Here is a 13,657-nt window from a genome sequence, read left to right as displayed (position 1 = left end):
TTTGAGAGTCTCTTCCCCTGGCTTCAGGGCTGGGAGGTTGAACTACTTGTTGAACCTTGGTCTGATTCGAGTCCCTGAACGATATGAAACGTGCCAATTCTGTGCACAGGACAGGCTGTCGAGGGCATTGTAAAATCTGGAACTGACCGTATTGTGTTCATTTCTGGTCTCGATTATTGCTTCCCCCCCACCCCAATTGGTTTAATGACGGATTCCGTTGCCTTAAAAAATGTACTATTAAACCACCTGGTGGCTCATTTGATCAGACTTAATCCAGCCGATCTCTGGCCAAAAAGCAGTCTCTCAGGATAGCTGCTTGCCTCTACTGGCAGCCTGAGTGTCCCTGTGAAGGCAGCCGGCATCTTTGTGAAAACAACGCTGGCTCCTTCACTAGCGTGTGCTTTGCTGGGTATCTCCAGGCCTAGCCCCATTACCACCTGTTCAGGTTGCAGGTTCTTTATCCGTAACTCTTGCTGTATGAGAATCGTCTTTATAGCTGTTGAGTGTGGAGGAAAAAAAGCCTCGCAGAGGTTGACCAGCTTTAATGACTGCCCAGATGCCGGCTGCCGAGGTGGGGAGCCCAGCTATCACTGTGAGATCAGATTTGCAGCCACTTAGGAAAGAAAAGTGTTTGTCCCCGTGTTGGGCCGGCCTGTGCTTTTATGACCAGATGTGCAGCAGCAGCAGTTAAGGTGTGGCAGATTAGATCCAGGGCGTGTCATAAATCCTCGACAGCAGGCATTCCCCAAGCCAGGGCAAGTAAGGGCTCCGGGAGGGACTTTTATGGATGCAGATGAGGATGCCTTTTAAATGAAGCTGCTTGGTTTGATATTAGGACTCTCAGCTTTTAAAGTCCGGGGTCAGGAGAGCCACAGCTTTCCCTCCAATAATTAGGAACAGTCAAGACAGACGCAGAGCAGAGCACCCCGACTGAAATCTGGATGCCCGCCCACATGAGAGGCCCGGAGACAAATGGTGGGGGCTCGTTTGCTGCTGGGCATGCCTAGCATCTCAAGCCATATGGCTTTCCTTCTCTGCCTCCTGAAATTGGAGGAAGCAACTTTTAGGGGAAAGCTAAGGAGTTCAGGGAAAAATAGGGACATTGATTAGGTTTCCCTCCAGCTTCTTTAGTTTAATAATTTGATAGACATGATGAAATAAAACAAGAACTGTAAATAGGGTTGTGTGTATCCCAGCTGCATTCTCTCTCTCTCTCTCTCTCTCACACACACACACACACACACACACGTTTAGAAAGTACCAAGGGGAAGCTGTTGTCTTGAGCATGCGGTTACTTGGGTGCATTTATGGGCAACTGTAGAGCTACCATTTAGGAACACTGGGACGAGGCACCTTCCAAGATCACTTATGCTCATAAGAACAAGAAGGTGGGTCTTTTTAGTGCCCTTTTGCAAGTGAGTCTCGGGGAAGCTAAATGGCTTGCCTGAAACACTCATGGTGCATATGCACTTCCGGAAACCAAATCCCCGTTTATACGGATTCACAGGTGGTGTGCTTTCCCTGCCACCAGGCAGCTGCAGGAGTGCTCGGGGAGGGAGCAGTGCCGTTCATGTCAGAGGAAGCGATGGCTCAGCGAGACCACACTAAACCCAGGATGCAACAGGGGAATCCGTAAGAAAGCATTCATAGTGAGCTTTGGTGTCCGAATCGCTAAAGGGCGATGTCTTTGAGTTTCAACCTATCCCCCAAGTCTCCAGCTCTCCTCTGTGGATCCTTGGTGGCCTGAGAAGTGTGGCTCTGGTTGCTAGTGGCAGTGTCATGGCAGGAACAGAAACATCTGGCTTGTTGCAGTATTCCCTTGGGCACCCCTGGGTCTCTTCTGTTAATCTTTTGAGTGACAGAGGCTTAAGGATTGGCATCTTTTCCAGCTGGCTTTCTAGGAAACGGAGAGCGTGCCCTTTCGGTTTAACTTTATCTGGCTCACTAATTGAGCTCCCTCGAGGCCTAGACCCCAACCCATGTTCCCTTATTTGCTTCCTGCCTTCATAAAATGCCTGACGTTTGTTTGACTCTGGAAACCGACAGCTATCAAGTATCAGATTGGAGGCTATTATGTAGGAAGCACCTGATTTTTTTGGTCCCTGAGTTCCGAGCAGCCACTTGGCTACCTGGGACACTGGTTAGGATCCTTTTAATTACCAAGGAGGCAGCCATTTCTGTAATCCTGTACAATTTACTGAAAATGTTTCAGGGCAGGATGGGATGGGGGAGGGGCTCGCCCAGGCTGATGGAGTCCGGCTGATGGTAAGGCCAAGTCAACTGCTTGTCTTTGTCTAATCCTCTGTCTGCCCTGGAAGACCAGGAGCTGGGTGAGGGCGGGAACTGGGCCCGTCTTCTCTACTGCTGCATCCCCAGAGCTCAGCCCGGGGCCAAGTGCCTGGTGGGGATGGGACTTTGTTGGTGTTTATGGGGAAAAAAATGCGTTCAGATATTGCATGTTTAGCAGCATTCTGTGGGTTCCACTTTCTTAGCGCTTAGCATGACCAGAGAGAGGAAATAGATTTAAGAAGTTTGAAAATAGGGAAAAAATGGGAAGGTCAAGAAGTCTGAGCAGGGAATTTGATTTCTTAGTGGTTTTATGTATATTATTCGTTCTCTCTGCTCTCCTTGGCTTGGTTTGACCTTCAAAGCCTGGCTTCCGCATTACTCACTGGGAACTTATTGCAGACTGCCCTTTTGGTGAGAATTGGTCACTCTTCCCTTCGCCAGCTCCTGTATCTGGTTCACTCGCATGAACTAACTTTTGCGGATCCTTCTACAATGAGCGCCTTGAGATCAGGCCGGCATCTCTGTCTTCTCAGCACTAACGAGCCCCCTCAGCACATCATGCACGGTCCTGTTTAGTGAAAAGAACACACTCGCACAGAGGGCAGAATAGAGGTCTTTGTCATCGTACTGGGTCACACTGCAGAGCGTTCTGTAAATATTTGCTGAAATGAATCGGACTCTACAGTGATGGCCACGCTGGGCCCCTTGCTCTCATTTAAACTGGAAATTGGTCACTTCACAGATGGTTTTCCCCCATTCGTAGGCTTTTGTTCTTTGTTTAAAAATTAGTAAGGGTGGTGGTTATGGGAGGTTTTGGGGTGGAGACACTGAGCAAGCAAACTTGGATGGGGCTTCGGCTCCACCCTAACCCTCTTTTCTGTCTTGCATGTGCCAAATGTGAAGCAGCTTCTAGACCGTTCCCTTCCATTTGACTAGGCTGTCTCAGTGTCTCAGTGTCTGCACCGGGGTGGGTCCCGGTGTCTGTGTAGACGCCCTTCTTATTCCTTGTGTGCCCGACAAGAACCTTTCTTTTCCATCTGGGGGATTTATCCAAGATGCTACTCATGTCATAGGCAAAGAACTTGACAGAAACATTTTGATAGAGCTGACATGGGAAACTTAAAGAAACAAAATTGAGAGGGACAGGAAGAGGAAATAATCATCTTAGAAACTGGAGGAAATGGAAAGTGGAAAACACTTGATATTATCTCATGATCTCCCAAGGTTGAAATTCACATTTCTTATGTCCCAGCAATTCCACTCCCAGGTGCGGATGCCCAAGAGAGACTTGTGTCCAGAGGGGGATGTTCGCAAGCATGTTTGTAATACTATAAGCCTGGAAAAAGCCCAGCTGCCCATTAGTTGGAGGACAGATTAGCTGATGGCCTTGCACAGTGGAGAATTACAATAAGGCAAAACAAATGAACAACAGTGAGATGCAAAAATAGGGATGCATCTTGGTCATACGATATTAAGTACAAGAAATACACCAAAAGGTGGAGCATGTCATCTTTCATAAACTCAAAAAGAGCTAAACTCAAAGAAAAGCCCTCTTAGGAATACTGAGAGCTACAATAATGCTCTATGAAAAGGAAAGCAAGGTGACGTTACTTTTAGTGAAAGGGAGGGAAGGGTTTGAAGGTATTTGTCCATTAGTAAGGATCAGTGGCTGATTAGGTGCAAGATGAAAGTGGGCCCTGCATAGGCCAGTGTTGAGTGTCACGAACCAAAGTTTATGATTGATTCAATTCTTGGCACCTGTGATCAGACACACAGAAAGCCCCCCAGATTAGGAACTCCTAGCTTGCCTCCTTCTGTTCCCCCCTTCCAGATGTGCATGTGGCCCTACCTAAAATACCACACTGGGGAGTGATGATTGGCTTTTGTTTCAATTCTTGGCCGGTTAGACCCAGAGCAGGCCCAGGCCCTGGCATAAATATCTACATCAGCTGGCCAAAGGGCTCATTTGTAAGGCTGAGTCGGCAGTGGGCAGTCTTCCCTCTCCCTTGCTCAGGGGGATCAGCCCTGTACATCTGAGTCCTCAGCCCCACAGAGGAGAAAAGTTCACTAGCGGATGCTTGGGTCAGAAGCTTTACTTGCCAGCAGCGGGTGGGAGGGGGGGCGGGGCGGGGGGGGATTTTTCTTGTTTGATGCCTGTCTTCATTCTGGGTTCCTCCCTCACCCCCCTGGCAGAGGCTGGGGGAGGGGGAGCATGGCCCTGCTTAGCAGGTACAGGGCACCCTTTCTCTCCCCACCACATAGAGATCTATTGTTTAAGCAGCCAAGTTCCTGGCATTGCTGGCGGGGGGTGCGGGGGTGGGGGGTGTCCGTGTGGAGTCTCCCTCCTTCCTGGTTTGTCACTGCCGGGCTGTTTGGGAGAGGACAAGGGTTGAGTTGCGGATGAGAAATCGATCGGAGCTGCTTGTGAGGCCTGCCAAACAGGGTGAGCATTGTACGTACGTGCTCTGCACGCATCCAGAGTCTTGCTGAAGGGATAAGAGAATCGGATCTCCAAGAACACTCCCAGCTGCCCCATAAAGACCCCAAAGCAACAGAGGTCATTATGGCAATTAATTGGATTTCCCTTTGCATCTGACATCATTCTAAACTCAATTGCTAGATCACCAAATAATCTTACCTTTGGCAGAAATCTAAGCTTGTTAGATGTGGAGCCCTGTGTACTTGCAGACATTGATTTCAGCCTCTTTTTTTTGTGGGAACCAGAGTGGGGCAGACTCTGCGGAACAGGAAAGGCCCCTTTGGGGGGGAGCTGGAGCTTCGGTACAGCCCCCCACCCCCGCCGTGGGGAGGACAGTACTGAATGAGGTTCCGGAAGACCATGTGTCAGGTGCTTTGTAACTTGACCAATACTCCACACATGTGAGCAGCTCTGTCCCTCCTCCTTAAAAACCACTTCACAGGGCAGCGTGGATCTGATTCAGATAAGGGCTGAAAGTTCCTTTTTTTTTTTTTTAAAGTACTGACAGTGGAGAAAAACTGGACCTACTTCCCAGAATAGTTTAGTTTTAGGACTAGATAACCATCTCTAGGAGAGTGCTGGGAGTTTCAAGTATTTTTTGTGGATGTTTATTGTGTATCTGTTCTTTTTTTTAAATTAAAATTATTTTTTGTTTGTTTAATGTTTTTTTATTTGTTTCTGAGAGAGAGAGACAGCATGAGCAGAGGAGGGTCAGAGAGAGAGGGAGACACAATCTGAAACAGGCTCCAGGCATTGAGCTGGCTGTCAGCACAGAGCCCGATGTGGGGCTCGAACCCATGAACCATGAGATCATGACCTGAGCCGAAGTCGGACACTTAACTGACTGAGCCACCCAGGAGCCCCTATTGTGTATCTGTTCTTGAAGGTGTCTGCAGAGCTTCTGGGGAGAAGGGCACAAAAGTGGATAATAAGTCTGAGGGGTGAGGTGGAGTGTGTTGCGGAAGTCCATGAATCGCTCCCTCAGGTGCACAATGCCACGGGCCAGCCCGGACACAAAGACTTCCCATTGTCAGCAGCACTGCCCTGGAGACCTTTCTTGCCAGGATGCTAATGTCCTGTATCTGCACTGTCCAATAGTAGACACAGGTGGCTGTTGAAATTTGAGGGGCGCCTGGGTGGCTCAGTTGGTTAAGCATCCAACTTCAGCTCGGATCATGATCTTGCAGTTTGTGGGTTCAAGCCCCGCGTTGGGCTCTGTGCTGACAGCTCAGGGCCTGGAGCCTGCTTCAGATTCTGTGTCTCCCTCTCTCTCTGCCATCTCCCCTGCTCTTGGTATGTCCTTCTCTGTCTCTCAAAAGGAAATAAGCATTTAAAAAAAAAGAGAAATTTTAAATGTGGTTAGTACAACCAAGGAACTGAATTTTTAATTAATTTGATTACAGTTAATTTAAAATTTTAATGTTACTAGCCACAGATGGCTAGTGGCTATCACCAGGTGGGTATTGGTTTTTAGCCCTTGTGCCCAGCCTCACCCCCTGCTGGGTACTATCACGTGTCCCAAAGTTCGGCCTTGCCGAACTACATTGCATTTCCTAACCTCTCCTTTCCTTCCCATCTCTGTCAAAATTCTGCACATCATTTGAAAGGCTCAGAGGGCTCCACACAGCCCTCCCAGGTTGGCCCCAAGCAGAGTTCTGTCGGCACCCTGCGCTTTGCTTTTCCCGGTGGCAGTGCGCGTCTCCATCTGCCTTGTGTTGCAGCTGGCCATATGCAGGAAGGTGGTGGGGCAGCCTCAGTGCAGGCTTTGAAGGTAGAGACACCCAAGTTGGACTCTGGCTCTGCCACTGTGATCCTGAGCTAGTAACTTGACTTCCTGGGTCCTCAGTTCCCTGATTTGTCCTGTGGAGGCCATAGCACATCTGTGTCCAGGGCGGAAGGGAAGATGCTAGTGGGATGTCTTTGGTTCCTATTCATATTCTTTTTCCCATTCCTATTCCTTCTATAACAGGTACCACAAACACTGGCTTAAATAGCACTCATTTCTGGAGATGGGAAGTCTAGCGTGGGTCTCAATGGGCAAAAAAAGCAGCAGAGCTGGGTTCTTTCCGGAGGCTGTTGGGGAGAGAATCCATTTTATTGCCTTTTCCAGCTTCTGGAAAGTGCCTGCATTCCTTGGCTCATAGTACCCTTCCGTCTTCAAATCCAGCAATAGATGGCCAAGTCTTTTGCATGCTGCCATCTCTCTGGTTCTGACTCTTCTGTTTCCCTCCTCCCTACGTAAGGACTCTTACGATTGATTGCACTGGGTTCCTGGGACAGTTCAGATGTTCTCCTTATCTTGAGGTTAGCCGATTAGCAATCTTGATTGCTCTTTGCCATGTAACGTAGCATTATTAAGATTAGGACATGGGCATCATTGTGGGGTCCGTTTTTCTGCTTACCACATTCATTCAGGGCCAAATACAGTGCCTGGCTTATAGAAAGTGCTCGATAAACAGGGTTCCATTACAACAATCCATGTATTAGTTTCTTTCCTTTTAGAGTGGAAGTCTCTTAATGGTGGAGTTGTTTAATTTTCTTTATAGACTCCATCCTGCCCATGAACAGGTGCTTAGTAAATGTTCATTGAATAGAAGAATTTTCAATAAATGTCGATGGTTTCTTTCCTTGAAAAGATATATTGAACAGTAAAATAAGTAAACTGCAAATCAGAATATTTGATCCTGTTTGTGTAAAAAAAAAACCAAACAAACAACAAAGTTGGTTTGTGTATAGGAAAATCACATAGATTGTAAGTCATGTGGTTAATGGTGACCATCATAGGGATGTTCCATTTCTATGAGATGTGTTTTAGGAATTATGAAACTAGTTTTGTTTATAATGGGCATTTTTTAATTTTAGAGGACAATGATAAAGATTAAAACATGGACAATTTAGAAAAAAGTCCCAAACCTGTCTCAATCCAGCCCAGATCCCCTTGGATTCAGTCAGCTACATCCGACAGTCAGCCTGTGCTTATGTTGGGTTGATTTTCAGGTTTAGTAACTACTAATACCAGGCCTCCTTTTCATTTTCAGCAGAGCAGGCTTTGAACTCAATCTGCTTTAAAGGAGAGTTTCCAATTAACCTTAGCAGGACATAAGTGTAAAACGTACTGACTGCTGCTGGTGGGAATATAAATTTGCATGATCCCTTTGTAACATTGACCTTTTAATTTTACTCTAGGATACGCCCCAGAGAAATGTGCTTAAAGGTATGCCAAGACCCACGTGTANAGTTGCTGAAATAAAAATTAATCCCATTCTCCACCCCCCAACCCCATCCTTTCTTGCAGCGCCAACTCTGCCTCCCGCCTTCCCCCCGAACTGTCACTGGTGGGTTTTCTTTCCCAGTCTCTTCTCCCAGGGCATTTTGCTCCGAGCGGGTGCCTCCTGCGTCCGAACGAGGCTGGCTCTCCGCTAGAGCGGGCTGCCCTGTTGGGCTCCGTGCTGCGCCCGGTCCGGGTCCCAGAGCGCGGGCGTTTTTGGCAGGCGGCGGGGGGCAGCTCTGCCTCCAGAGTTTTAGGTTACCCGAGAGTNGGAAAAAAAAAAAAAAAAAAAAAAAAAAAATGGAAACCAGACAAATGCCCATCAACGGGAGACTAGAATTATGGTATATATAAGGGGTAGAATACTACACAGTACCGAAAATGGCTAATCTAAAGCTATACTCAATTGTGGATCAATTTCATTGTCAAAATGTTGAGTGAAAAAAGGCAAAATGTACAAGAACACATACATTAGGCTATTTATACAAAGGACGAAGGCATACAAAAACGATGCATTGTTTAGGAGTGCATGCCTATATAAAAAATGCATGAGAAAATGAAGGGCAATGATAACTCTGAACCTCAGGTTAGTGGTTACTTAGGTGTGAGGGCAAGAGGGTGAGGGACACATCGGAGGGGATGTGGAAAGCTCCCATTGAATCAGCAATGTTTTCCATTTTTAAAGTGGGAGGGAAGGACATGGGTTTCTAAACTCTGTTTTGTATGCATTACATAATACATAATAACATTTTCCAGAAAAGATAAAAATGTATTTGGGTACACTGCAACAAAGTGTTAAGAGCAAATCATACAATCGATGCTTCTTTGAAGGATCCTCTGCTCCAAGCTGCGGATCACGCTTTTCCTTTCCCCCTGAAGAACATGTTTGGGGACAGTCAACCAAACATAGAGCCTCCCCTGCCTCGTCGCGTTGCTGGCCGCCTCCCTCCTGCCCTCCGGAGGCCCTGCAGTCACGCATGCCCACAGCCCAGGGCCTGATGCGGGTGTGCTTCCTTCCCCCTCGCTGCCCCCCCCCCCTGCTGTCCTTGCTGTCCCTGGGTGGGACATGAGGGACAGGGTAGGGTAGGAATGAGGTTGATCGTTTTCTCAAATTTATTGGTCATTCGTTTAGGGTTGCCAGAGTTGACAAGTAAAAATACGAGTACAAGATTACCTACATTGTAAAGTGCATGAATTTGAATAATGTAATTGAATATTATAAGGTAAAATAATATGTCATAGAAATTTGCATTCAGATAAATAGCAAGTAATGTTTTAGTGTAAGTATGGCTCAAATAAAAACTTATTTGTTATTTACCTGGAATTGTTAGTCTGTCTTAAAATTTGTTTTAATTGTTTATTTTTGAGAGAGACAGAGAGACAGAGTGTGAGTAGGGGAGGGGCAGAGAGAGAGGGAGACACAGGATCCAAAGCAGGTTCCAGGCTCTGAGCTGTCAGCACAGAGCCCTATGTGGGGCGCAAACCCAAGAACTGTGAGATCATGACCTGAGACAAAGCTAGACACTTAACAGACTGAGCCACCAAGGTGCCCCTGTTTGTTTGTTTTTAAATGTTTGTTTATTTTGAGAGAGAGAGAGAGAGCAAGCATGCATGTGTTTGCATGAGGGGCAGAGAGGTGGTGGGGGGAGAGTGAGAGAGAGAGAGAGAGAGAGAGAGAATGAGAATTCCAAGCAAGCTCCAGGCTAACACCACAGAACCCGACATGGGGCTCGAACTCATGAACCATGAGATCATAACCTGAGCTGAAGCCAAGAGTCAGATGCTTAACCACTGAGCCACCCAGGTGCCCTGGAATTATTTGTTGTTCTTCTGAAATTCAAATTTAACTGGGTATCTTGTATTATATCTGGCAATCCTACATTAGCTCCTTTTCTTTTGAGAATCATCTCTCCAGATTTTTGCTAATTTTTAGAACAAGGGTGGTAATTTTTTCCCCTGCCTCACTGGCTGACTTGACAGAGTTTGTTTATTTATTTATTTATTTTTTAATTCTAAGGATATTAATCTGTTTTTCTCTCATGTCTGGCAAATGCCTTTCATTATGATAAGACAGTGGTTTCAATCTACTAAATTTTACATCTTTATGTAGCTAATATGTCATCATGGTTTCTGTCTTTCGTATCAGGATGAGAAAGGTCTACCCCTGCTAAGATTGCAGAAATTAAGGTGAATAAGTTTCTAAAGGTGCACAAGCAGTGTGATATACATCACACTGGTCATCCATTTAATATTTGATAAGGATTTATATAGTATTTTCTGTGAACTAAAATTATTTTTTTAAAAAAATTTTTTTAAATGTTTTTATTTATTTCTGAGAGAGAGAGAGAGAGCACGNAACAGACTCCAAGCTCTGAACTAGCTGTCAGCAAAGAGCCTGACGCTGAGCTCGAAACCACGAACTGTGAGATCATGACCTAAACTGAAGTCGGACGCTCAACCGACTGAGCCACCCAGGCGCACCATGTGAACTAAGCTTCTTAATGTAACCCTATGGAAACAGCACTTGTCTTGTATTTCAGAAATTCCCAGTAATATTTGGAAAGAAGATGTGTCAACTGAAAGTATTTGATCTAAGGTAATTGCTTGGGGGAAATTTATATAGAGTGTTACTTTGGGTAAGCAGACTATCCTGGAAAAGACACCAGGATTTTGGCAATAATTTGGACTCTCCTTCACCTTTGGATTCGTTCCACTTATTTAAAAAATGTTTCCTGGGGCGCCTGGGTGGCTCAGTCAGTTAAGCGTCCAACTTCAGCTCAGGTCATGATCTCATGGTTCGTGGGTTCGAGCCCCGCATCGGGCTCTGTGCTGTCAGCTAGCTGTTTCAGATTCTGTGTCTCCCTCTCTCTCTGACTCTCCCCTGCTCACACTGTCTCTCTCTCTCAGGAATAAATAAAACATTAGAAAAACAAAAAATAAAACATGTTTCTTTATTATAAAAACTTTCAACTGTGTACAGAAGAGGGGAGAGTAGTTTGACGAACCCCATGGATGCTCACACGGAGTCAAGAATGTACGACTCCTGGCCAATCTCATCTCTTCCACCCACCCTCCCAGGCCCCTGTTCAGATTATTTTGCAAGTCCAGACATTATATTTTTATCATCCGTAAATATTTTTAGATATATCTGTAAAAGATAAAGACGTTAAAAGAAACCTAACCACATACCATATCACAACCAAAGAATACTAATTCTTTAATTCAGATATTTCTCATATTTTGACAGTGGGCATTTGGCCACTTTGCTTTTTTGAAAGCCCTGAAATAGTCCCAGTTTTTACTACTTGACAGAAATCCCAGGAGGATTTTTACCTTTATAGAAAGGAGGCAGAAAGCAAAAGTAGTGTTTAGCGTTTGTTTTGCAGCAAGCCCTCCTTTCCCGGGAGCCACGCTCAGTGGCATCTGAGCATTAAGCTGCCAGAACTTTGAACTCTGTCTGTGAGCATCTCTGTTTATTCCGTGCATCTGTTAGCAAGATGTGTCCTAAGGTATCAGAAAAGCCTGAGAGGTTATTTTTTGGGTCTGGGAATGCTAATAAACATTTCCATGTAAATTAATAGTAATTGCTTCTTCACTTTATGCCTTTTCTGTTTCTGAGATATTTCATAGGAAGGCTCAACTTTGAGATAGCAGGGGAAACCTATATAATATAACCCAATCGACATACAAATCTCCCTGATTATCTCTTAGATATGGTTTTATATTTGTTTGAATCAAGATCCAAATAAGGTCCACATATTGGTTAATCTGTATCTTAAATCTTTTTTAATCTATGAATTTCCCCTCTACCTCCTTTTTACTTTCTAATTTAGTTTTGAATAAACAGGTTGTCCTAGGGTTTTCTACACTACATTTTATTGACGGCATTCCTGTAGTGTTGTGTAACATGTTCCTCTATCCCTTTTATTTCTTTTAAAGTGATAGGTGGCTCTAGAGAATTGATCAGATACAGATTGGACATATATTTTTTTTGGCATGTATACATCATGGGAGTTGGTGTGTACTTCCATCATGAGGCACATAACATCTGTGATATTAGCATCATTTGGGGATCCATTAATTTATTAGGAGTTGTCACTGATTAAAAAAATGTTTATTTACTTATTTTGAGACAGAGACAGAGAGAGTAAGAGAGGGAGGGGTAGAGAGGGAGGGAAAGAAAGAGAATCCCAAGCAGGCTCCACACTGTCAGCATAGAGCCCAATGTGGGGCTCAAACTCACAAACCCTAAGATCTGAGCCGAAATCAAGAGTCGATGCTTACCAACTGAGCCACCCAGGTGCCCCAAGTTATCACTGATTTTTAAACAAATAACAGTTAAGCTGTAAAGGACTTCTGGTTTTTGTGTGGCATTGCGATCTTTCTTGGCTCTGGTGTGGCCGGCAGAGAAAGCGGCTTAGGTGCCAGTGTTCTCTTTTCCACAGTGACCTCCTGACCGGGAGGCTGTGTGTGACTGCAGAGCCCTGAGAGGGATACATACTCTGCCCTGAGTTCTTGGTCCGTGGCCTAGGAAGGAGAATCTTCTTGGCTTCTAGCAGAAGCAGTAAGAGCATGAACTGGTTTTACTCTCCAGTGCTAATCAAAAGTCATTTAAAGTATAATTGTAGATCAATTTGTGTATGATCTTTGGCGTGTACGCATCAATTGGGAGTGCATATTATTATAAGAACTGATACCACATTTTGACCTGGCTTACCCAGTGAAGGTACAAGGTGGGTTTCAGGATTGGTTTGATTCAGCAGCTTGTTAATGTTGTCATACATCCCTCCTCTGCCTTTTGTGTTGTCTTTATGTTTCTCCCCTCTGCCTTGTGTGTTGTCTGTTTAATTTCAAGCATGGCTTTTCATGCTGGCAGAATTGCTGCAATGATTCTATACTTCTTATCAAAACATCTGATTTTTTAGACCACAGAAGAGAGAGTTGACTTCAAGTAGCCCTTTCCGAAGATGGACAACCTTCATTCCTAGATGACGTCAGAAAATTTTGGCTGTTAGCTTGTCCACCTAAATTGGATCAAATGTCCATTCTTTTAACCAATCCCTTCTGCTGGGAGACTGCCATGCTGTGTATACCTTAGGTCTAGATTCCTTAGGGCAGTTGCTGCGATGGGGTAGGAGACAAGATACGCATTTCTGGCATGGGGGGTCAGGTGTTCCTCTTCCCCCCAACCCCCCAACCACATGACTGCACAAGCAGGGGAGTGAGAGGGATGGGAGGGCAACAAGCGCAGTGTCCATTTGGGGATTTGTAGTATTTGTAACCGGCAGAGTGGTGGGGTAGGATGTATGGTGAGAAGTGTGCTGGGCTTCGATGGTCCCAGCCCAGCAAATGGGGAGCTCTCCTAATACTGTGAGGTCAATTCCTTCCTCTATTAGAGGGAGACTGCATGGCTACACGCATAGACGTTCTGAGATTGGGAGCTGATAAGAAAAAGGGAACCTAAGAAAAATTTGGACACTTTCAGGGTAGAATGAATAGGACAAATGAAGATGATTCCAGAAGGCCCCCCAAATGAGAGAGGCATGATGGCCGAGTCCTACTGTGGGAAGGAATCTCAGGGACACCTTGCTTTTATGCATGGGTTAAGACCTGTCCCCAGC

The 13,657-nt window shown here is 45.5% G+C and overlaps 1 protein-coding gene across 1 annotated transcript in view; it reads left to right on the top strand.

Moving 5' to 3' along the window:
• Positions 1 to 13,657, top strand: part of SMOC1 (SPARC related modular calcium binding 1) — a 150,871-nt gene that overhangs the window by 1,010 nt on the left and 136,204 nt on the right. The gene's annotated exons all lie outside the window — the stretch shown is intronic.

The sequence above is a fragment of the Crocuta crocuta genome, unplaced genomic scaffold, assembly GCF_008692635.1.
Source record: "Crocuta crocuta isolate KB4526 unplaced genomic scaffold, BGI_CrCroc_1.0 scaffold55, whole genome shotgun sequence".
NCBI lineage: Eukaryota > Metazoa > Chordata > Mammalia > Carnivora > Hyaenidae > Crocuta > Crocuta crocuta.
The sequence above is the reverse complement of the archived record's forward strand: the minus strand, read 5'-3'. Positions and strand labels throughout refer to the sequence as shown.